Source organism: Eleutherodactylus coqui, chromosome 5, assembly GCF_035609145.1.
Source record: "Eleutherodactylus coqui strain aEleCoq1 chromosome 5, aEleCoq1.hap1, whole genome shotgun sequence".
Lineage (NCBI taxonomy): Eukaryota > Metazoa > Chordata > Amphibia > Anura > Eleutherodactylidae > Eleutherodactylus > Eleutherodactylus coqui.
In genome coordinates, this window is record NC_089841.1 from 121,930,301 (window position 1) to 121,953,971 (window position 23,671).

Consider the following 23,671-nt stretch of genomic DNA (forward strand, 5'->3'; position numbering starts at 1 on the left):
ACAACACAATTGGAAGTGCCAATGGGCTAACATGGCAGCTCTAAGCATACTGAAAGATCCCGGGGCTGCCATGCATAGATGCCTATGAAGTCCTGTCCATGGCAGGTCTTCAAAGGCAACATTAAAACTGTTATATACTACAATACTGAAGTATTGCAGTATATAGTACATAAGGTCAAATGATCACAAGTTCTTGGGAACTTAAAAAAAATATTAAATCTTTTTACACTTTTATTTATTTAAGTTCAAAACAATTCTTTCTTTTGTTATCCTGGCTGTTAAAATTTTTTAATAAATAGTGAACAAAGAGGCAGAGCTCAGAAACTGGTGGTGGCATCAGATTCTGTCATGGTTAAGTGGAGAGAGAGTCCAACTGGGAATTGGAGACTTCCTGCCCCATTGGGGTCAGGGCTGGTCACACTTAATATTAGTGGATGACTACACTCAATTTTGCATGTTGTCTAAGTCGATATTATAAACTTAAGGACATAAAGTCATGATTGACTGAAACTGCATTCCTGATCATATATATAGCTCCAGAGTAGCTCACAACACGACCACTCAAATCAGTTTTTTACAATATTTGAGCCATTAGTTTGCAAATCACGAGAGCAATCTGCTTGATATTGCAACCTTTCCTTTTCAACAGCAGAAATACTGTCATTTCATGAAGAGCTTATTAATACTAGCTAATAATGGGCCGAAAACGCATAAAGTCTATAGCACCAAGGAAGCCTACAGGCTTTTTTCCTTCTGGTTCCCAAAGCGCTAACAGAGATATGGAGACCTACAATCACAGCCTTGAAATTGACCCCAGGAACTTGGTTCTCCTTCATGATAGTCCTCCTCCAGCTTCTCTTCACTTGGAACACTAGACCACAGTCTCATTTCCAACTCTAAAGGGCCTTCATCTAAGAAAGGATTCCATACCATAAATACTGAGGACTTAAACATGAAGGATTTATCTTACAACCTTCAATCTTAACCAGGCACAGATGGCCCTTTAACTACTAACACATTGAATACTAACTACTTCTCCAGCTAATTTTTGCCCTATTTCCTTATTAAACACTGATGTTAAAATTTCCACCAAACTTCTAAGCAAGCGGCTTTTCTCTATTCTTTCAATGTTGTTTACTGCAGATCAGGTGGGATTCATTCAACAGAGTCAGGCCCCTGATGGAACACATTGGTTCTTGAATCTCATTAAGAACGTTGAGCTTGGTTTTGACCAGATCCACTGAGGCTATTTAGAAGCTACTTTAGAAAAATGTGATTTTTCAGGGCCTATTAGGTTTGCGATTTTGTCATTTTACTCAACTCCATCTGCAGAGGTCTTTTCTTCTGGCTTTATTTCTCTTCCATTCGCAATCTCTAATGGCACTAGAGAGGACTGCCCTCTCTCACCTTTGATTTTAACTCTCCTTATGAAACCTATAGCAGTACAGATCAGAATTAATAAAGATATTAAGGGAATTAGAAAAATTAGGACACCAAGAACACAAAATAGGGCTTTATGGAGATAGTGTCATTTTGGCTCTAACAATCCCCATCTCCTCTCTAGAATGGGCCCAATCTGAATTTTTTGTTTTCGGGAAAATTTCATACTACAAGGTAAACAACACAAAATCTCAATTGCTGACTATTGGTATTGATGATAAGGCTAGACAGCATATAATTAGTTCTTTTCAATATGTCTGGAATAGAGATGAGCGAGCACGCTCGTTTAAGGCTGCTACTCGATCGCAGTCTTATCGAGTAACTGTGTACTTGCCCGAGAAGCATGCGGGGGAGGGGTGGGGGGTCCAGCGGGGGAAGAGAGAGATCTCTCTCACTCTCCCCCTGCCACCCCCCCGCATGCTGCTTGGCCAAGTACACAGTTACTTGATAAAACTGCGATCGAGTAGCAGCCTTAAACGAGCGTGCTCGCTCATCTTTAGTCTGGAATGATCATGCCTTATTTAGGTATTCAATTAACAAGCCATTGCTCCCATAGATTTAACAAATATTATCTGCTTTGTCCTAATTATATTTCCCAACTTTTAAATGGCTTTCATAAACCCTTCATTTCTTGGGCTGGAAAGATTGCAGCGGTTAAAATGATCTTACCAGGTATTTTTCATATCTTCAGAACTGCAGCGATTCCCATCCCAAATTTCCTTTTATTAAACTTTAAACAATTCTTAACAATTTTATTTGTGGTGGTTCCCATGCTAGAATTACATTTTCCACCCTAGCCAAGCCCTACAAATTAAGTGGTATGAAGGCATCTGACATTAATAATTATTTTCCACAGCAATTCTAGATCAACGCAAACGCTGGTGGACCTCTTCCTTGCATAAAAAATGGGTTTCATTTGAGTCAACTACCATAGGGGTTGCCATGATCTTGGGGTAAAGCCTCCCTTTTACCAACTCTCACTCTACCGAGTTTACAAATTTCAGTTTCTATTTGGCACCAAATTTGCTTCTTCATCATCCCCTATGGCCCCAGTCTCGGTCCTTCCCTTGTGTTTTTTTTTCCATTCTTGCAAACTTTGAATTGTGTACGTGGGAAACTCTGGGCATAAAAAAAAAACATGGAAGATTATATGGAAATAACTCCATGCTGAACTTTTCTACATCATGTAAATCATTCCAGTTTCCTAGTAGTTATTTTTTGTCTACTTAAGACTACAACATGCTCTTCATTCTCTTGATGTCCACTAGCCTGGTTTTCCCAGGTCTGCTTTTATCTTTTCCACCCTGTCTACTTGTGCATCGAGAGGCATTTCTATATTCTATGAGGACTCTTTTTTTACGCTTCTCAAAGTAAGTCTCCACATTTTACTGTGGGAAAAAAACTTTAAACAACTATTTTGATTGGAGGATTAGAGATCTGCTCTTCCCTGGACTAAAAAGGTTTCCCAGAAAGGTTTCCTGAGTTTTCTCAGAAAATATTTATGCATTGGTACCTAACTTCCTCTTTAAGTGCTGGAGGGGTTGTGATGTCAAGGGTAATTATTTTCACATATGGTGATTCTGCCCTGTATTTTTTTCCATTTCTCCCCCAAAAATGTTTAGGTTTTTCTGTACATCATATAATGCATTAAATGGTACCATTAAAACTACAACTTGTCACACGAAAAACAATATCAGCCAACAAAACATAAAGTCATTGTGTCCTCTTGTATATGATTTAGTACTTGATTAATAAAATTAGTATTTTTTATTCATTTTGGCCATTTATTCCTTGTGTTTTGTTGGTTGATATAGTTTAAGTAGGTTTGTGGCATTATTATTTACTTGTGAGGTTTTTGTAGAATTGTATCCCGCAAAAAGCAACCTTTCATATGGCTTTGTCAATGGAAAATTTAAAAAAGTTATGGAAGGCAGAGATGAAAAAATGAAACAAAAAAAAAAATAGAAAAGTCTCTGGCTGTAAAGGGGTTAAACAAGAGACTACACGGAGAGAGTAGTATACATATATTCCGCAAAGGTGTCCAATAATAATGAATCTTGTGTATATACTTTATGCAGGAAAGTCACTCTTTAACATTTCCATAGTCATATCGTTATAAAACACGTAAAAATGATACCAGTCTCCTTCAACTGCCATTAGCTTTCTGCTCTACCGTAAATCTTTTGCATTCTACTTTAATGCTTTATTACTTTAATTTTACACTACTGACATTTGCAATTACAACATATACAGTAGCTACATAGAAAAGAACGAGTTTGCCAATTTTGCATAGCCATCTTGCATGCACTGACAAGTGATTTTCCTAATGCTACATAATAACAGCCAAAGAAATATATAGTGTCAGTGTGGGATGTTTTCTCTAGTTTTATGTTTATTCAGCTAACTTCCAAATGATAAATTAAAATCATCTTGAGATTTATAGTGCTGGTTTGCTAAAACCACTAAAAGGCGATGCCTAGATTAGGTTGTTTATGACTGATGGAACCCAACAGACTCAAGCTTGGCTATTTATTAAAGAAATGATTAAAAAGCATAAATGACAAACTCTTCTACTAATTCAAGAAGGCTTCTGCCTAAATGAACAGACCTCAGGGGGTTACTTTGAATTCATGTCAGACATGTAGAAGCTTTTTTCCTGCCTGCTTTGAATTGCAGACGAGTTCTTCCAGACATTTTGTTTGTGGTTGACAACAATGACGACACATCCTGAGCCTCTAAAAATACAATCATGTGAATAGCAAAAAAAAAGGAGTAGTGAGACGCTACAGACAGCTTGTCCTTTCACTGACATGTGCAATATTTGCCAGTCATTCAGACACAAGCATGTGTTAATAAGTATATTTAGAACAAAATGCTATGTCTTCTCCGCTTTCAGTCCGACGTGGCATTTTCATCGAAAATGTCTCAAGAGTTCAGGAATTTTGCATTAAGGTCATTGTCTCAGCAACTCCATTGACCGGCCCTCCCGATTAGAGATGCTAATAATTTGGTTGTTAATGCCATCTTTTTATTAAACTACATGTGTCTCTCTGCATCATCGCATTTTAGAACTTAGATTTGATCATATCTTCCAGTACTGAGAAAACAACAGATGCTAGTGAGTTACACGTTCTACCCGGTCTGTGCGTTATAGACTGAATTAATGTAAAGTCACACAGAACACCAATAATGAAGTCTTGATGCAGATGTTTTGTTTTAGTGCAGATAAGAAAAGGGATTTTATGCGTGTGATTAAAAATGTAATCTTAATTCATTTGTCTATAAAGTGAACTAATGCAGCCATGTGTTTATTGGTCGGATGCGAGCATAAAGTGAAGTTTTATTTTGATTCACAGGCAATTTAGCAAAAGGTACAATCTAGCAATTTTGTAACAGGTCTTAATTAAATGTTTCTCTTTTTGTGTATTGTTTTTATTTGTATGCATTATATTGAAGGTAGAAAGAAAATGGCTTTGGAAAGATAAGTGTTATCTTTATATCCTAAGACCTCATTGAAACTTTCCAAGAGTACAGCTACCCATTACTGATCTCACTGCTCATGAATTTGGTTCCTTCCATTAACTAGCATGTTAACTATTACTCACAGTATTGATGCAAAGGATTTCATGCTGATGGCAGTGGGTCTGGCTCCTGGAAACACTGGCAATCAGGCTTATGAATGGGTTAAGTTTCATGTGACTGTTAAGGTGAAATATGTTATTAAATGATGTCTATTAACCCCTTAGTGACGAAGCCTGTTTGCGCCTTAGTGACGGAGCCAAACTTTGGAAATCTGACATGCGTCGTTCAACGTAGCATAACTCCATAAAGGCTTTACATATCCAAGTGATTCTGACATTGTTTTTTCGCCACATGTTGTACTTCATTTAGGTTGTAAAAAGAGACCGATATAATTTGTGTATATTTATTAAAAGTACCAATATTGGAAAAATTTTGAAAAAATTGTCATTTTTTCACATTTTCAACCGTAATAGCTCAAATATGTCCAAACATACTGTACAAATTTTTGATAAGATATATATTTCCATCTGTTTACTTTATTCTGAATGCACACTTGAAAAACTTTTGTGTTTTTTTTAACCATTTAGAGGACATACAAATTTAACATTACTTTTCAGCATTTTGAGGAACACTTTGCTTTCCTGCACCAAACCAAGTTTGCAAAGGCTCATAAGTGTCAGAATAATAGATACCCCCTCAAATGACCCCATTTTAAAAACTACACCCCTTAGTGTATTCACTGAGCGGTGTCATGAGTATTTTGACCCCACCAGTTTTTTTCAGGAATTAATTCAATTTAGAGGAGAAAAAATAAAATTTCATATTTTTGCAAATATGTCATTTTAAAGACATATTTTTTTCCTATAGAGCCCATGAAAATGAGGATTTACACACCAAAATGGATACCCCCGTTTCTCCCGTGTTCAGAAACATACCCATTGTGGCCCTAATCTTATGTCTGGATGCACAACGGGACCCAAAATGAAAGGAGTAGTCGGTGTCTTTCAGAACATAAATTTTGCTTGAAGGCGTTTTAGGCCCCATAGCACTTTTGTAGAGCTCTTGAGCAGCCAAAACCAAAGAAAGCCCCCACCAGTGACCCCATTTTGAAAACTAGACCCCTTAACAAATTTATCTAGGGGTGTACTGCCCATTTTGACCCCACAGTTTTTGAAAGAATTGAAGCAAAGCAAAAAGAAAAAATTGTGATTTTCATTTTTTTGTCAATTCTGTCATTTTAAAAACAGCTTTTTTTGTACAGCACACGCATGAATGAAGACTTGCACCCCAAAATAGATACCCCAGTTTGTCCCGTGTTCAGAAACATACCTATTGTGGCCCTAATCTTTTGTCTGCATGCACAACGGGGCCCAAAATGAAAGGAGTAATCGGTGGCTTTCAGAACAGAAATTTAGCATGAAGGTGATTTAGGCCCCATTGCCTACTTGTAGAGCCCTTGAGCGGCCAAAACGACAGAGAGCCCCCACAAATGACCCCATTTTGAAAACTAGACCCCCTAACGAATTAATCTAGGGGTGTACTGTGTATTGTTACACTAAAATTTTTGAATAAATCTAAGCAAAGCAGTAGGAGAAAAATTACAATTTTCATTATTTCGGCAGTTGTATCAATTTAAAAACAGTTTTTTTTGTACAGCACACATAGGAATGAAGACTTTCACCCCAAAATGGATACCCCCGTTTGTCCCGTGTTCAGAACCATACCCTTTGTGGCCCTAATCTACTTAAAGGACACATGGCTAGGCCTATAATGGATGGAGCACCCGTTGGATTTCAGGGTACAACGGTATAAATTCCAGGCCCCATTGCCCAATTATAGAGCCATTGAGCGTCCAAAACGATAAAACCCCCCCACAAATGACCCCATTTTAAAAACTAGACCCCTTAATGAATTCATCTAGGGGTGTATTGCGTATTTTGACCCCACAGTATTTGAATAAATCTAAGCAAAGCAGAAGGAAAAAATTACGATTTTCATTTTTTTGGCAATTTTGTCAATTTAAAAACATTTTTTTTTGTACAGTGTACATAGGAATGAAGACGTTCACCCCCAAATGGATACCCCCGTTTGTCCCGTGTTCAGAAACATACCCATTGTGGCCCTAATCTAGTTACAGGAAACATGGCAAGGCCTGTAATGGAGGGAACATCCGTTGGATTTCAGGGCACAACTGAATAAATTCCAGGCCCCATTGCCCACTTGTACGGAATAAAAATTGACACCTTAAAAAAATATCCCCACACACACACACCCACCCCCCCCCCCCCCCCCGCCCTTTTCGGCGTTACCCAAATCTTAGATAAAAGTAATAATGTGAACTGTGTAATATTTCCAAAGACAAGGGTAATTACGGAGGCTGGATGGGTACATGGGGCTATAAAACCAGGCATCCCCCCTCCTCTCATGCTTTTTGGGGGTATTTCGTGACCTCAGTGGCGGGGATGGGGTGTAAAAAGTGGCGCTCTGTGAGTCTCCGTAAGCCTGCTGAGGTGCGGCGGTCTCACACAGAAGGCGCTCAACAAGCTGCTCCTGGAACTGCAGGAAGGCGAGCGTTCCCGGGGCTTCTTGTAAATTGCGTATTACAGGTAGCGGTCTGAATAACGCCGGGCTCACACGGCCGTATGCAGAATCAGCTTGCGGAGGCCCGCAGCGGATCCCAGCTGTGAGCCCGGCTGTGACCCTGCGTACGGCTGCGTAATGTACTGCGCATAACTGCCTACTCACACAGGCGGTCATACGCAGTATATATATATTTTTTTGTTTGTATTTTCCGCACCGTCGCTTAGCGATGACGCGGGTACCCGCAGCCCGTATACAAGGTAGTTGCGTATGGGCTGCGGGTATATCCGCGACCACGGAGCACAATGGGCTCTATGTTGCGGATATCTGCGGTAAAATAGAACATGCTGCGTTCTCTTTTCTGCGAGTGGATTATACAATTCCGACCCGCTAATGTGAGCGGAATTGTGTAATCCAATGCGATTGATCTGCGTATTACCGCGGATCAGAAGCATGCAGAATCCGTAATTCCTATCCGGTCATGTGAGACCGACCTAAGGTAGATCGCTACCTTTTTTTCACGTGACCGGGACCGCCCAACGAGGCCACCCGTCACTGCTCCAGGCTCTCGGCGACCGTTGGTCGCTGGGAGCGAGGAGATTTTAAATTTCCTGTGCTCCCCGACTCCTGCGCATGTGTCCGGTGTTTTGCCGGCGGTCGCATGCGCAGAATCAGGGAACGTTCACGGAAGAAGATTGTGTCGGGGCGCAAATACGGAGGCCTCCGGTAAAAAGTTTCATCTCCTCTCACCGATCGCATCGGTGAGGGGAGATGAACCTTCACCTTTTTTTTACTTTTACGTGATCGCCATTATCCATTGGATAACGGCGAACACGTGATCAGGAACCACTCACCGCGGTGAAATCTCGTGAAATCTCCAGGCTCTCGGCTAAGTTTTGTAGCCAGGAGCAGGGAGATTTTAAATTACCATGGCTTTTGCGCATGCACCTGCCATATTGGCGACGGGCGCGTGCGCAGAAGCTGGGGTAAGGTCCGCGGATAAATCCGTGGGCCTTAGGTACGTCATTTCATCCTCCCTCACGGATATGATCCGTGGGGGGAGATGAAACGCAAGTTTTTTAAACTTTTTAAAACTTTTTTTATTTAACTTTTTGCACTTTTTTTTTTTACTTTTTACCCCTTTTTTATTTTTATTTTTTAACTTTTTGCACTTTTTTTTTTACTTTAAATGATCACTGTCATCCATTGGATGACAGTGATCACGTCCCCAGTGACATCCCTCTGCTCTTGGCTACACATGGCAGCCAAGAGCAGAGGGATTTTGAATTTCCCGGGGCTCGAGCCCCTCTGTGCACGCGCCCGATGTCAATCATCGGGCGCGCATGCGCAGACCGGGATTTCGGGTCCCGGGACATCGGGACATCGCAGAGGACCGGGGGTGAGTATTTTCACCTCCCCTCATGGATCCGATCCATGAGGGGAGGTGAAACCTTACTTTTTTTTTACTTTTTCAACTTTTTCGCGATCGCCGCTATCTGATCGATAGCGGCGATCGCGGGCCCGGGGACCGCTCACAGCGGTCCCCGGTAACACCTCCTGGCTCCCGGCTACCTTCAGGAGCCGGGAGCCAGGAGATTTTAAATTTGCCGGGGGCTCCCGGGCTTCTGCGCATGCGCGTGACGTCATCGTCTGGCGCGCATGCGCAGAAGGCCGCCGGCGGGTCCGGGAGGACGAGATCTCCGTGGGACACCGCCGACAAGCCGGGTAAGTAATTTCAGCTGCCCTGGTGGAGCCGATCCAGCAGGGCAGCTGAAGAACTAACTTTTTTGACAGTTTTCTTTACTTTTTTGCGATCGGCGCTAGCCATTGGCTAGCGCCGATCGCAATGCCGGGGGGGACTGCCCGCATCCTGGGATGACAGCTCCATGCTGTCGGCTACCTGCGGGCACCGACAGCATGGAGCTGTCACGTCCTCAGGCAAGTGGGCATTAATCCAAAGAGGATGCATAAAACTACGTCCTCTAGGATTTAGGCCCACTTTCTGAGGACGTAGTTTCCCGATGGGGCAGTCGTTAAGGGGTTAAAATGACTTGTAGACCATATAACACATGGCCAATTTTCCAGGACAGGAGCTGTTTACTGATCAGCACTGCCAGTCTCAATATGAATGAACTCTGTTAGATATACTAAACTATTTCCGTTAACTGAAAACCGTTAATAAGTAGCTTCAGTTTAGAATTTAGAATCTTCCTCGTTTGTCTCAAACAACCCTTGATGTCTCTGTGAAACATCTACGTCGCTTCTTGATCCCTAAACAATCCTTTTAAGCCTCCTGCACACGGGCGGATTTGCATTGTGAAATCCGGAGCGGGATTCTGTCCCCGGATTCTGCAGCAAATCCAGCCCATAGCATGCTATGAGAAAACACGATTTCCTGCCCATGAGCAGAAATTGATTGTGATTTTCCGCTCGCGGGGGAGCATGCTGCGATTTTGTGCAGGCTACGCATGGCCGGCTTCCATTGAAGTCCATGGAAGCCATCCGTCCCACTGCCATTCTGCAATCATCATTGCAGAATGACCGCAGGAGCCGCGTCATTGCCATAGTGACAGCGCTGCGTCCTCTGAACTGTGCATGTGCCAGCCAACGCTCTGGCTGGCACATTTGCAGTAGAGGAGACCACGTTATTGCTATAGGGATGGCGCGGCATCCTCTGTACTGCTCATGTGCCGGCCGGCGCTTCGGCTGGCACATTCGCAGCAGAGGAGAAGATGCCGGACAAGTAAGCTGGACTCACCGGCCGGGCATTGGGTCGAACTCAGCTGCAGGAATCCCACACGCAGGGTCCGACCTGCCCGTGTGCAGGTGGCCTAATGAAAATGACTTTGTCTCCTTCCTTGGGACCTTTCACACGGGAAGGAATATTGCACAACAGCGTTGCAGAATATGCCGTCATTGAATTCCGCACCAAAATCCGTACTGCTAACTGCGGATTTTGATGTTCAATTGCTGGCAGGATTCAGCTTTTTTTCAATTCTGCAGCAAAATTCAACAGCGTGGGTTTTGAGCTAAATATTCCATAGGAGAGAATATTCTGCAACACTGTTGCAAAATATTCCATCTTGCTAAGTGAAAGCTCCCTGGAGCTTTGGCCACAGGATGCACCACAACATGTTTAACCCTTTCCAATGCAATTTGTATCCTGATTTTCCTAGGCGGCTTACTCTTTTTCTACCATTATACAATGGCGCTATATGCTGGCTAAAGCCAGAACTGCATGAGGTGACACGTTAGATAGGCTCTAACAGCAGAGAGGCTGGCAATATACAGTAAGAGAACCCGACGGACGTCTTCCAACATCGGAGTTGTACAGCCTTAAATCATAATGCCTTAAGACTAGAGATGAGCGAACGTACTCGTCCGAGCTTGATATTCGTGCGAATATTAGGGTGTTCGGGATGCTCGTTACTCGTAACGAGTACCACGCGGTGTTCCGGTTACTTTCAGTTTCCTCTCTGAGACGTTAGCGCGCTTTTCTGGCCAATTGAAAGACAGGGAAGGCATTACAACTTCCCCCTGTGACGTTCAAGCCCTATACCACCCCCCTGCTGTGAGTGGCTGGGGCGATCAGATGTCACCTGAGTATAAAAGTCGGCCCCTCCCGCGGCTCGCCACACATGCCTTGTGAGTTAGCTGAGGGACAGTGGTAGCGTGCTGGAGCTGCTGTAGGGAGAGCGTTAGGAGTTAGTGTAGGCTTCAAGAACCCCAACGGTCCTTCTCAGGGCCACATCTAATAGTGTGCAGTACTGTGTTAGCACTGTATTTTTTTTTTTTTTTCAAAATTGGATCTGCAGAGCATTGCGCCCTGCAATAGGGACAGAAGTGGTGGTTAGGCAGGGAGAGTGTTAGCAGTGAGTGTAGGCTTCAAGAACCCCAACGGTCCTTTCTAGGGCCACATCTATCCGTGTGCAGTACTGTCCAGGCTGCTGTTAGCTGTGTTGCATTTTTTTTTTCTCTCAAAACCGGCTGTGCAGACCATTGCACCCGGCATTAATACTACAGGGATAGAATTGTGTAGGCAGGGCCAGAAGACATACATTATTCATTGAATAGACGCAGTGTGGCTTGTCCTTTGAAAAACAAGGGAAAAAATTGTATTTCGCCTGCCTCTGACAGTCCTCAGGGCTCTGGGTAAGTGTGTGCTGCGTGCAGAACGTTAAAAAAAAACAGACGCAGCCAGCTACGTTTTACTGCAGGCTTGCGCCAATTTTTTTCCTGCATGGGAAATCCCTGATCTGCTGGAGCCAATAACTTTGCATCACTGCAGTTCTCTGACACATTTGCAGGGCCACAACACAGTTATTAAACTTAGTAGTATTCATTGAATACACGCAGTGTGGCTTGTCCTTTGAAAAACAAGGGAAAAAATTGTATTTCGCCTGCCTCTGACAGTCCTCAGGGCTCTGGGTACGTGTGTGCTGCGTGCAGAATGTTAAAAAAAATCAGACGCAGCCAGCTACGTTTTACAGCAGGCTTGCGCCACTTTCTTTCCTGCCTGGGAAATCAAATCACTGGTAATACACCATGCTGAGGGGTAGGGGTAGGCCTATAGGACGTGGACGCGGGCGAGGACGCGGAGGCCCAAGTCAGGGTGTGGGCACAGGCCGAGCCAGTGTGGTGGCCAGGGGTAGAGGCAGGGCCAGACCGAATAATCCACTAACTGTTTCCCAAAGCGCCCCCTCGCGCCATGCCACCCTGCACAGGTCAAGGTGCTCTACGGTGTGGCAGTTTTTCACAGAGACTCCTGACGACCGACGAACAGTGGTGTGCAACCTTTGTCGCGCCAAGATCAGCTGGGGAGGCACCACCAACAGCATGCGCAGGCATATGATGGCCAAGCACCCCACAAGGTGGGACGATGCCCATTCACCGCCTCCGGTTTGCACCACTGCCTCTCCCCCTGTGCCCCAACCTGCCACTGAGATCCAACCCCCATCTGAGGACACAGGCACTACCGTCTCCTGGCCTGCACCCACACCCTCACCTCCGCTGTCCTCGGCCCCATCCAGCAATGTCTCTCAGCGTAGCATCCAGACGTCGCTAGCGCCACAGTTTGAGCGCAAGTGCAAGTACGACGCCACGCACCCGCACGCTCAAGCGTTAAAAGTGCACATTGCAAAATTGATCAGCCTAGAGATGCTGCCGTATAGGCTTGTGGAAACGGAGGCTTTCAAAAGCATGATGGCGGCGGCGGCCCCGCGCTACTCAGTTCCCAGTCGCCACTACTTTTCCCGATGTGCCGTCCCAGGCCTGCACGACCACGTCTCCCGCAACATTGTACGCGCCCTCACCAACGCGGTTACTGCCAAGGTCCACTTAACAACAGACACGTGGACAAGCACAGGCGGGCAGGGCCACTATATCTCCCTGACGGCACATTGGGTGAATTTAGTGGAGGCTGGGACAGAGTCAGAGCCTGGGACTGCTCACGTCCTACCCACCCCCAGAATTGCGGGCCACAGCTCGGTGGTGGTATCTGCGGCGGTGTATGCTTCCTCCACTAAAGCACCTTCCTCCTCCTCCTCCTCCAACGCAACCTCTGTCTCGCAATCAAGATGTGTCAGCAGCACGTCGCCAGCAGTCGTGGGTGTAACGCGACGTGGCAGCACAGCGGTGGGCAAGCGTCAGCAGGCCGTGCTGAAACTACTCAGCTTAGGAGAGAAGAGGCACATGGCCCACGAACTGCTGCAGGGTCTGACAGAGCAGACCGACCGCTGGCTTGCGCCGCTGAGCCTCCAACCGGGCATGGTCGTGTGTGACAACGGCCGTAAGCTGGTGGCGGCTCTGCAGCTCGGCAGCCTCACGCACGTGCCATGCCTGGCCCATGTCTTTAATTTGGTAGTTCAGCGCTTTCTGAAAAGCTACCCCCACTTGTCATACCTGCTCGGAAAGGTGCGCCAGCTCTGCGCACATTTCCGCAAATCCCACACGCACGCTGCCACCCTGCGGACACTGCAACATAGGTTTAATCTGCCAGTGCACCGACTGCTGTGCGACGTGCCCACACAGTGGAACTCTACGCTCCACATGTTGGCCAGACTCTATGAGCAGCGTAGAGCTATAGTGGAATACCAACTCCAACTTGCGCGGCGCAGTGTGAGTCAGCCTCCTCAATTATTTACAGAAGAGTGGCCCTGGTTGGCAGCCATCTGCCAGGTCCTTGGAAAATTTGAGGAGTCTACCCAGGTGGTGAGCGGCGATGCTGCAATCATTAGCGTCACCATTCCTCTGCTATGCATCTTGAGAAGTTCCCTGCAAAGCATAAAGGCAGACGCTTTGCGCTCGGAAACAGAGCCGGGGGAAGACAGTATGTCGCTGGATAGTCAGAGCACCCTCCTGTCTATATCTCAGCGCGTTCAGGAGGAGGAGGAGTAGCATGAGGAGGATGAGGAGGAGGGGGAAGAGACAGCTTGGCCCGCTGCTGACGGTACCCATGCTGCTTGCCTGTCATCCTTTCAGCGTGTATGGGCTGAGGAGGAGGAAGAGGAGGAGGATCCTGAAAGTGATCTTCCTAGTGAAGACAGCCATGTGTTGCGTACAGGTACCCTGGCACACATGGCTGACTTCATGTTAGGATGCCTTTCTCGTGACCCTCGCGTTACACGCATTCTGGCCACTACGGATTACTGGGTGTACACACTGCTCGACCCACGGTATAAGGAGAGCCTTTGCACTCTCATTCCCGAAGAGGAAAGGGGTTCGAGAATGATGCAATACCACAGGGCGCTGGTGGACAAACTGATGGTAAACTTCCCATCCGACAGCGCTAGTGGCAGAAGGCGCAGTTCCGAGGGCCAGGTAGCAGGGGAGGCGCAGAGATCATGCAGCATGTACAGCGCAGGCAGGGGAACATTCTCCAAGGCCTTTGCCAGCTTTATGGCTCCCCAGCAAGACTGTGTCACCGCTCCCCAGTCACGGCTGAGTCGGCGGGAGCACTGTAAAAGGATGGTGAGGGAGTACGTAGCCGATCGCACGACCGTCCTCCGTGACGCCTCTGCCCCCTACAACTACTGGGTGTCGAAGCTGGACACGTGGCCTGAACTCGCGCTGTATGCCCTGGAGGTGCTTGCTTGTCCTGCGGCTAGCGTCTTGTCAGAGAGTGTGTTTAGTGTGGCTGGGGGAATCATCACGGATAAGCGTACCCACCTGTCAACCGACAGTGCCGACAGGCTTACACTCATCAAGGTGAACAAAGCCTGGATTTCCCCAGACTTCTCTTCTGCACCAGCGGACAGCAGCGATACCTAAGCAATACGTATTATGCATCCGCGGATGGAAGCTACGTTCTCTCTCACCATCCAAAACGGGGACATTTCTGCTTCATCAATCTGTGTATAATATTCCTCCTCCTCCTCCTCCTGCTCCTCCTCCTGAAACCTCACGTAATCACGCCGAACGGGCAATTTTTCTTAGGGCCACAAGGCTCACTCATATAATTTTTCTAAACAATTTTTATACGTTTCAATGCTCTTAAAAGAGTTGAAACTTTAACTTGAACCAATTTTTCGTTAAACTGGGCTGCCTCCAGGCCTAGTTACCACTTAAGCCACATTAACCAAAGCGATTAATAGGTTTCACCTGCCCTCTTGGTTGGGCAAGGGCAATTTTTCTGAGGTACATTAGTACTGTTGGTACACCAATTTTTGTGGGCCCTCGCCTACAGTGTAATCAAATTAATTTTTTGCCCACCTGCATTACAGCTGACGTTACATCAGCTGTGTTGGGCAATGCAATGGGATATTTTTGTGTATCGCCGGTGGGTTCCAGGGAGCCACCCATGCTGTAGGTGCACACGGAGTTTAACCTACATGTGTCCACTTGTAAAGAACCCCAGTCTGACTGGGGCATGCAGTGTGGGCCGAAGCCCACCTGCATTAAGCACAACATTACTACCTCAGCTGTGTTGGGCAATGCAATGGGATATTTTTGTGTATCGCCGGTGGGTTCCAGGGAGCCACCCATGCTGTAGGTGCACACGGAGTTTAACCTACATGTGTCCACTTGTAAAGAACCCCAGTCTGACTGGGGCATGCAGTGTGGGCCGAAGCCCACCTGCATTAAGCACGACATTACTACCTCAGCTGTGTTGGGCAATGCAATGGGATATTTCTATGTACCGCCGGTGGCTTCCTGGCACCCGCCCATGCTGTGGGTCCACAGGGAATTATAAATGCATCTGTTTCCACTTGTAAAGAACCCCAGTCTGACTGGGGCATGCAGTGTGGGCCGAAGCCCACCTGCATTATGCACGACATTACTACCTCAGCTGTGTTGGGCACTGCAATGGGATATTTTTATGTACCGCCGGTGGGTTCCAGGGAGCCACCCATGCTGTCGGTCGACAGGGACTTCACAATAGGGAGTTGTACCTGCCTGTGTCTATGAATTAAAAAGCTCGGTCTGACCGGGGCATGCAGAGACACCTTGACAGAATGAATAGTGGGTGGCACATAGGTTCCCCATTGCTATGCCCACGTGTGCAGCTCCTGATGGCGGTGGCACAGGATTCTATTTCTCATTGCTTCTGTACAGCATTGTGGGCTATCACCCTGCCCCTTTTAAAGAGGGTCGCTGCCTAGCCGTGTCAACCTCTGCAGTGTGTGCCTGCGGTTCCTCCTCATGGCAGATGCACTTCTAAATAGACATGAGGGTGGTGTGGCATTAGGGCAGCTGAAGGCTGCGCAGGGACACTTTGGTGTGCGCTGTGGGGGGGAGGGGGGCGGTTGGGCAGCATGTAAGCCAGGAGAAGTGGCAGTGGAGTGTCATGCAGGCAGTGATTGTGCTTTGTTGGAGGTAGTGTGGTGCTTAGCTAAGGTATGCCATGCTAATGAGGGCTTTTCAGATGTAAAAGTTTTTGGGAGGGGGGGGGGCCACTCTTGCCGCTATTGTGGCTTAATAGTGGGACCTGTGAACTTGAGATGCAGCCCAACATGTAGCCCCTCGCCTGCCCTATCCGTTGCTGTGTCGTTCCCATCACTTTCTTGAATTGCCCAGATTTTCACACAAGGAAACCTTAGCGAGCATCGGCGAAATACAAAAATGCTCGGGTCGCCCATTGACTTCAATGGGGTTCGTTACTCGAAACGAACCCTCCAGCATCGCGAAAAGTTCGTCCCGAGTAACGAGCACCCGAGCATTTTGGTGCTCGCTCATCTCTACTTAAGACGTCAGACAGTGGATTGGAAAGGGTTAATATTCAGCACCACATTCCGCACAGCTCCTTGTGAATCGTGATGCAGAACTCATAGCGGCTAAATTCTGATGGAAATTCTGCATCATAATCTGCACAGGAACGTGCGGATTTTGGTACAGATTTTTCCAGCGGTGCATCCTGAGGCTGCAATTCCAGCCTCAGTAAAAGGTACCTTACATCATAAGCTTTTAAAAAAAATTTCTGGGGAAGGGAGGTTAAAAAAAAGCAATTTAGTCTATTTTTTTAAATTACTTTTAGGGCTTATTCCCACTAGCATATATCGGCTGGCGTTTTTATGGCCGGCCGATATACGCTTCCATCTAAGCAGTCCCCCCTTTCCTCCCCCTCGTCGGCTTTCTGTCTCTCTCCTCCACTCCTGCGTTTGCAATGGGAGGGGGCAAGATGGGGGCGAAGCTAAGCTCTGATCTGTCCCGCCCACTCCCATTGCTGATTATCGACAAGGGGTGGGAGGGGGCAGGAGATTAGCTCCGCCATGTCCCACCCACTCCCATTGCAAACCATTCGGAGGGGAGTTGAGAGCTAGTGAGGGAGAGGGAAGGGGGAGGGAAGCAGGTGGGTGCTCAAATGGAAGCGTATACCGGCCGGCCGTGAAAACGCCGGCTGACATACGCTCGTGGGAATAAGCCCTTAAGGCAATTACAATGAGGTATAAATGAATTATACATTATATATATATATATATATATATATATATATATATATATATATATATATTTGAGAGAGGGAGTTTATATTTCTTTTACACACAAAAAAAAAATTTTTTTTAATGTTATTTTTGACTAGTTAATTGCTAAGCTGTAAGCAAGTGCAGCCAGAGAAATGCTTGTGTAATATATGATCACAAATTTCCAAAGCTGCATCCCCAGATATGCATCACCACAAGTGTGACTTCTCATAGTTTAAAAACCACTCTCAGGGTTATTCATCCAGGCGCCCCCTCCACTGTTTGCAATGGGAGGGGTTGGCGGGGGCGAAGCTAAGTTCTGCCCTGCCCTCCTTTTGCAAACAGTGGCAAAGGGTGGAGAGAGGGCGGGAGCTCAGTGCACCGCTCCTGTCCTGTCCCACCTCCTCCCCTTGCAGAGAGGGGCAGCGTATATTGGCCAGGAGTGAAAATGTGACCGATATACGCCCGTGTGAATAAGCCTTCAGGCTGTTTTCACACGGGCAAGAATCAAACATGAACTTCATTCTTTTGAATGGAGTCATACACATGAGTGATGTCTTGCTTCACAATGATTCTGCGAGGAAAACACTCACGGCATGTTCTATTTTTTTGCATTCCTTAGAATGGGACCTTAAATACATTGCATGGCTCTCCCATGCTGTGCGATGCGCGTGTGAGTGCGATGCAAAGTTTCCAATTGAAATCAATGGGAAACACATCCGACCCACTATCGTGCATAAAACTCGCACAAGAGGATCAGAATATCACAGAAGCAATGTGAGGCATTGCTGCCTGAAAATCGACTCACATCCATGGGGAAAATGCATGTTGACAAGTGCAATACTCCTATATAACTTAATCAGTTCAAAAACCGGATGCATGCCAACAGACTGTTATTTTGGTATGCATTGTGTAGGTGTATATATAGGCATATATAGGCATCAGCCAGCGCAGAACAACATGTAATATTCCGTATACAGTAAGCTTATTTTTAGCAAGCCAGCCTCTGCATATGATGTGCAACTGTTCCGAATATAGTTGCATACGTCAGGGGTTTCCTTTCAGCGCATACATCAGAAGGTTTTCTTGGCATATGAGAGGAACATAAACCATAAATGCATTGTCAACAGAGCCTAAGATTGATCAAATCTGTCAGGAGATTCTATCATATTGCACTAGCAGCCATATTGTACAGTTCCTACATGATCTCAGTTGTGCTTTCTCTGTGTTTGACCCTGCAACAGAAAATAAAGTTTAGAGAATAGCAGCATGGTATAACAAGTACCAATAAAAGTCAGCTTGGTTCCCAGTTAATGATGCCCAGCTGTTCAATTCCTCCTGAGAAATTTCTCCTTCTCTCCTGAGTAACACCAGTAAGTGTCAATTGGCTTTCTTTGCTGTCATGCACCTCGTTTTCTCAGAGTCAAAATTTCTAAAAGTAAGTTTCTATACACTCCACCATTTTTGCTTCAAATTCCTACTTTTAGGCCTTTTTTACACGGGTGACACCGATATCGCCGCTACAAAATCACAGTGATATCGCAGCTTTGCTCCCGTGATTTTGTAGTGACAGCAATACGTTTTCTTGTGAAAACATTGCACGCAAACATTGCACGCAATTTTATCACGAGAAGGTTAAACCCTATCCTGTAACTAATTTTTTCAAACGATGTAAAAAAACAGAATACTTACCTAGCAGATGCGGTGCGGGTCCTCTCGCTGCTCTTTAGAGCTACACCGGGCATCCTGCAGTCCTCATTCAACCACAGAAGATCACTTCCTGGTTGCTGGATTCATAAATCCAGCCTCCAGGAAGCAATGACTCTGATTGGTTCATCCAACGTTGCTCAGCCAATCAATGCACTGCTCGATTAACCGATGCGTTGGCTGTAATTGATTCTTCCAGCTCTGCATTGGCTGAGCAGCGGCCGAAGAACCAATCAACAGCCAGCGCATTGTGAAGGCAGGATTTATGAATTGGCTGAGCCGCGCTGGATGAACCCACCTATCTAAAGATTTAAGGGACTTTCTAGGGCTAGGCATACACTCTCTCCTTATACGACATCAAGCGTGGAGAAACACAATTGCATGCTGAATGGTACACATGCTGAGGCAACTGTACAACTCAGAGCAAGTTTCATACATGGCTTCTATTCTCACTAATAGGATGTGTCAATGAGAGATACTAAATATCAAGCCACTACCTTGTGAAGTTGCATTTCTTCATGCTCAATGTCTGATTGGTTGGAAAAGTACAACTGGACTACTCCTTTAAAGTGGTATTACCATATCAGCTATTCATGGCCAAGATGAGAATACACAGTCTATATACCACAGCCACTGGTGCCTGAGACTACTGTAACAGCTGAACCAGCTGTTCTATACTATTTCAATAACTCATATAGAAGTAAAAGAGTTTCAAAACAACAGCAAGCTACACCGTTTCCATAGTATTTGGATACAGAAATAGTGACTTTTGTTGTGATACATTGTTTCCATTAATCCCATTCACTTCTATGTAAGTTGCAGTAACAGGTAGCACAACCAGTTCCGCTGTTTTCATAGTCCCAAATACATGAGGCAGTGAAGGTGAGTCTGGATCGGGTTGGAGAACCCTCGTAGTAGAAATAGAGATGGGACCCACATCTTTCAAATATTCATGGCATATCCTGTGGATATGCTATACATGGGAATACCGCTTTAACATCAAGTACATTGTCCATGTATGAAACTCTACACACAGTTCACATATGAAACTCTCCTCTATACATTGCTTATGCATGGACCTCTTCTTTAGACACAGCTCATGTAAGAACCTTTATACTTTATGACTAGAGATGAGCGAACGTGTTCGTCCGAGCTTGATATTCATGCGAATATTAGGGTGTTCGGGATGTTCGTTATTCGTAACGAACACCATGCGGTATTCGGGTTACTTTCACTTCCTTCCCTGAGACGTTAGCGCGCTTTTCTGGCCAATTGAAAGACAGGGAAGGCATTACAACTTCCCCCTGCAACGTTTAAGCCCTATACCACCCCCCTGCTGTGAGTGGCTGGGAAGATCAGATGTCACCCGAATATAAAAGTCGGCCCCTCCCGCGGCTCGCCTCAGATGCCTTGTGAGGTAGATGAGGGACAGTGCTGCTGGTACCGGAGCTGCTGTAGGGAGAGAAATAGCAGTTAGTGTAGGCTTCAAGAACCCCAAAGGTCCTTATTAGGGCCAGTAATACCTGTGTGTTGGCTGCTGTTAGCAGTGCCTTTTTTTTTTCTTCTCAAAATCGGCTCTGCAGAGCGTTGCACCCGGCATTAGGGACAGAAGTGTTGGATAGGCAGGGAGAGTGTTAGGAGTGAGTGTAGCCTTCAAGAACCTCAACGGTCCTTTCTAGGGCCATATTTAACCGTGTGCAGTACTGTCCAGGCTGCTGTTAGCTGTGCTGCATATTTTTTTTTTTCTCAAAATCGCCTCTGCAGAGCATTGCACCCTCCATTGATACTACAGGGAAAGAATTGTGTAGGCAGGGCCACAACACAGTTATTATTCATTGAATATACGCAGTGGGTCCTTTTCGTGTAAAAAAAGGGAAACGAAATCTATTTGTCCTGCCTCTGTCCGTCCTAAGGGCTGTGGACACGTGTGAGCTGCGTGTGCAACGTTAAAAAATCAGACGCACCCAGCTACGGTTTACTGCTGGCTTCGCCATTTGCTTTCCTTAATTGGGAAAAAAACACCTGCTCTGCCAGAGTTAATAACTCTGCTACCCTCAAGTTCTGTGACACATTAGCAGGGACACAGCACAGTTATTAAACTTAGATTATTCATTGAATATACGCAGTGGGTCCTTTTGGTGTAAAAAAAAGGGAAACGAAATCTATTTGTCCTGCCTCTGTCCGTCCTAAGGGCGGTGGACACGTGTCGGCTGCGTGTGCAACGTTTAAAAATCAGACGCACCCAGCTACGGTTTACTGCTGGCTTCGCCATTTGCTTTCCTTAATTGGGAAAAAAATACCTGCTCTGCCAGAGTTAATAACTCTGCTACCCTCAAGTTCTGTGACACATTAGCAGGGACACAGCACAGTTATTAAACTTAGATTATTCATTGAATATACGCAGTGGGTCCTTTTGGTGTAAAAAAAGGGAAACGAAATCTATTTGTCCTGCCTCTGTCCGTCCTAAGGGCTGTGGACACGTGTGAGCTGCGTGTACAACGTTAAAAAATCAGACGCACCCAGCTACGGTTTACTGCTGGCTTCGCCATTTGCTTTCCTTAATTGGGAAAAAAATACCTGCTCTGCCAGAGTTAATAACTCTGCTACCCTCAAGTTCTGTGACACATTAGCAGGGACACAGCACAGTTATTAAACTTAGATTATTCATTCAATAGAGGCATTGGGTCCTTTTGGTGTAAAAAAAGGGAAACGAAATCTATTTGTCCTGCCTCTGTCCGTCCTAAGGGCTGTGGACACGTGTGAGCTGCGTGTACAACGTTAAAAAATCAGACGCACCCAGCTACGGTTTACTGCTGGCTTCGCCATTTGCTTTCCTTAATTGGGAAAAAAATACCTGCTCTGCCAGAGTTAATAACTCTGCTACCCTCAAGTTCTGTGACACATTAGCAGGGACACAGCACAGTTATTAAACTTAGATTATTCATTGAATATACGCAGTGGGTCCTTTTGGTGTAAAAAAAGGGAAACGAAATCTATTTGTCCTGCCTCTGTCCGTCCTAAGGGCTGTGGACACGTGTGAGCTGCGTGTACAACGTTAAAAAATCAGACGCACCCAGCTACGGTTTACTGCTGGCTTCGCCATTTGCTTTCCTTAATTGGGAAAAAAATACCTGCTCTGCCAGAGTTAATAACTCTGCTACCCTCAAGTTCTGTGACACATTAGCAGGGACACAGCACAGTTATTAAACTTAGATTATTCATTCAATAGAGGCATTGGGTCCTTTTGGTGTAAAAAAAGGGAAACGAAATCTATTTGTCCTGCCTCTGTCCGTCCTAAGGGCTGTGGACACGTGTGAGCTGCGTGTACAACGTTAAAAAATCAGACGCACCCAGCTACGGTTTACTGCTGGCTTCGCCATTTGCTTTCCTTAATTGGGAAAAAAATACCTGCTCTGCCAGAGTTAATAACTCTGCTACCCTCAAGTTCTGTGACACATTAGCAGGGACACAGCACAGTTATTAAACTTAGATTATTCATTGAATATACGCAGTGGGTCCTTTTGGTGTAAAAAAAGGGAAACGAAATCTATTTGTCCTGCCTCTGTCCGTCCTAAGGGCTGTGGACACGTGTGAGCTGCGTGTACAACGTTAAAAAATCAGACGCACCCAGCTACGGTTTACTGCTGGCTTCGCCATTTGCTTTCCTTAATTGGGAAAAAAATACCTGCTCTGCCAGAGTTAATAACTCTGCTACCCTCAAGTTCTGTGACACATTAGCAGGGACACAGCACAGTTATTAAACTTAGATTATTCATTCAATAGAGGCAGTGGGGCCTTTCGTTTTCAAAAAAGGGAAAAAATTATATTTGGCCTGCAGTCTTGCGCCAATTTATTTCCTGCCTGTGAAATCAAATCACTGGTAATACAGCATGCTGAGGGGTAGGGGTAGGCCTAGAGGACGTGGACGCGGCCGAGGACGCGGAGGGCCAAGTCAGGGTGTGGGCACAGGCCGAGCTCCTGATCCAGGTGTGTCGCAGCCGACTGCTGCGCGATTAGGAGAGAGGCACGTTTCTGGCGTCCCCACATTCATCGCCCAATTAATGGGTCCACGCGGGAGACGGTTATTAGAAAATGAGCAGTGTGAGCAGGTCCTGTCCTGGATGGCAGAAAGTGCTTCGAGCAACCTATCGTCAACACGCAGTTCTGCGCCGTCCACTGCTGCAAATCCGAATCCTCTGTCTGCTGCTCCTCCTTCCTCCCAGCCTCCTCACTCCGCTACAATGACACCTGCTCAGGAGCAGGAACACTCCCAGGAACTGTTCTCGGGCCCCTGCTTAGATTGGGCAGGAGTGGTTCCTCTCCCACCAGAGGAGTTTATCGTCACTGATGCCCAACCATTCGAAAGTTCCCGGGGTCCGGGGGAAGAGGCTGGGGACTTCCGCCAACTGTCTCAACAACTTCCTTTCTTTCAGAAGAGTGGGCCTGGTTGGCAGACATCTGCCATGTCCTTGGTAATTTTGAGGAGTCTACCCAGGTGGTGAGCGGCGATGCTGCAATCATTA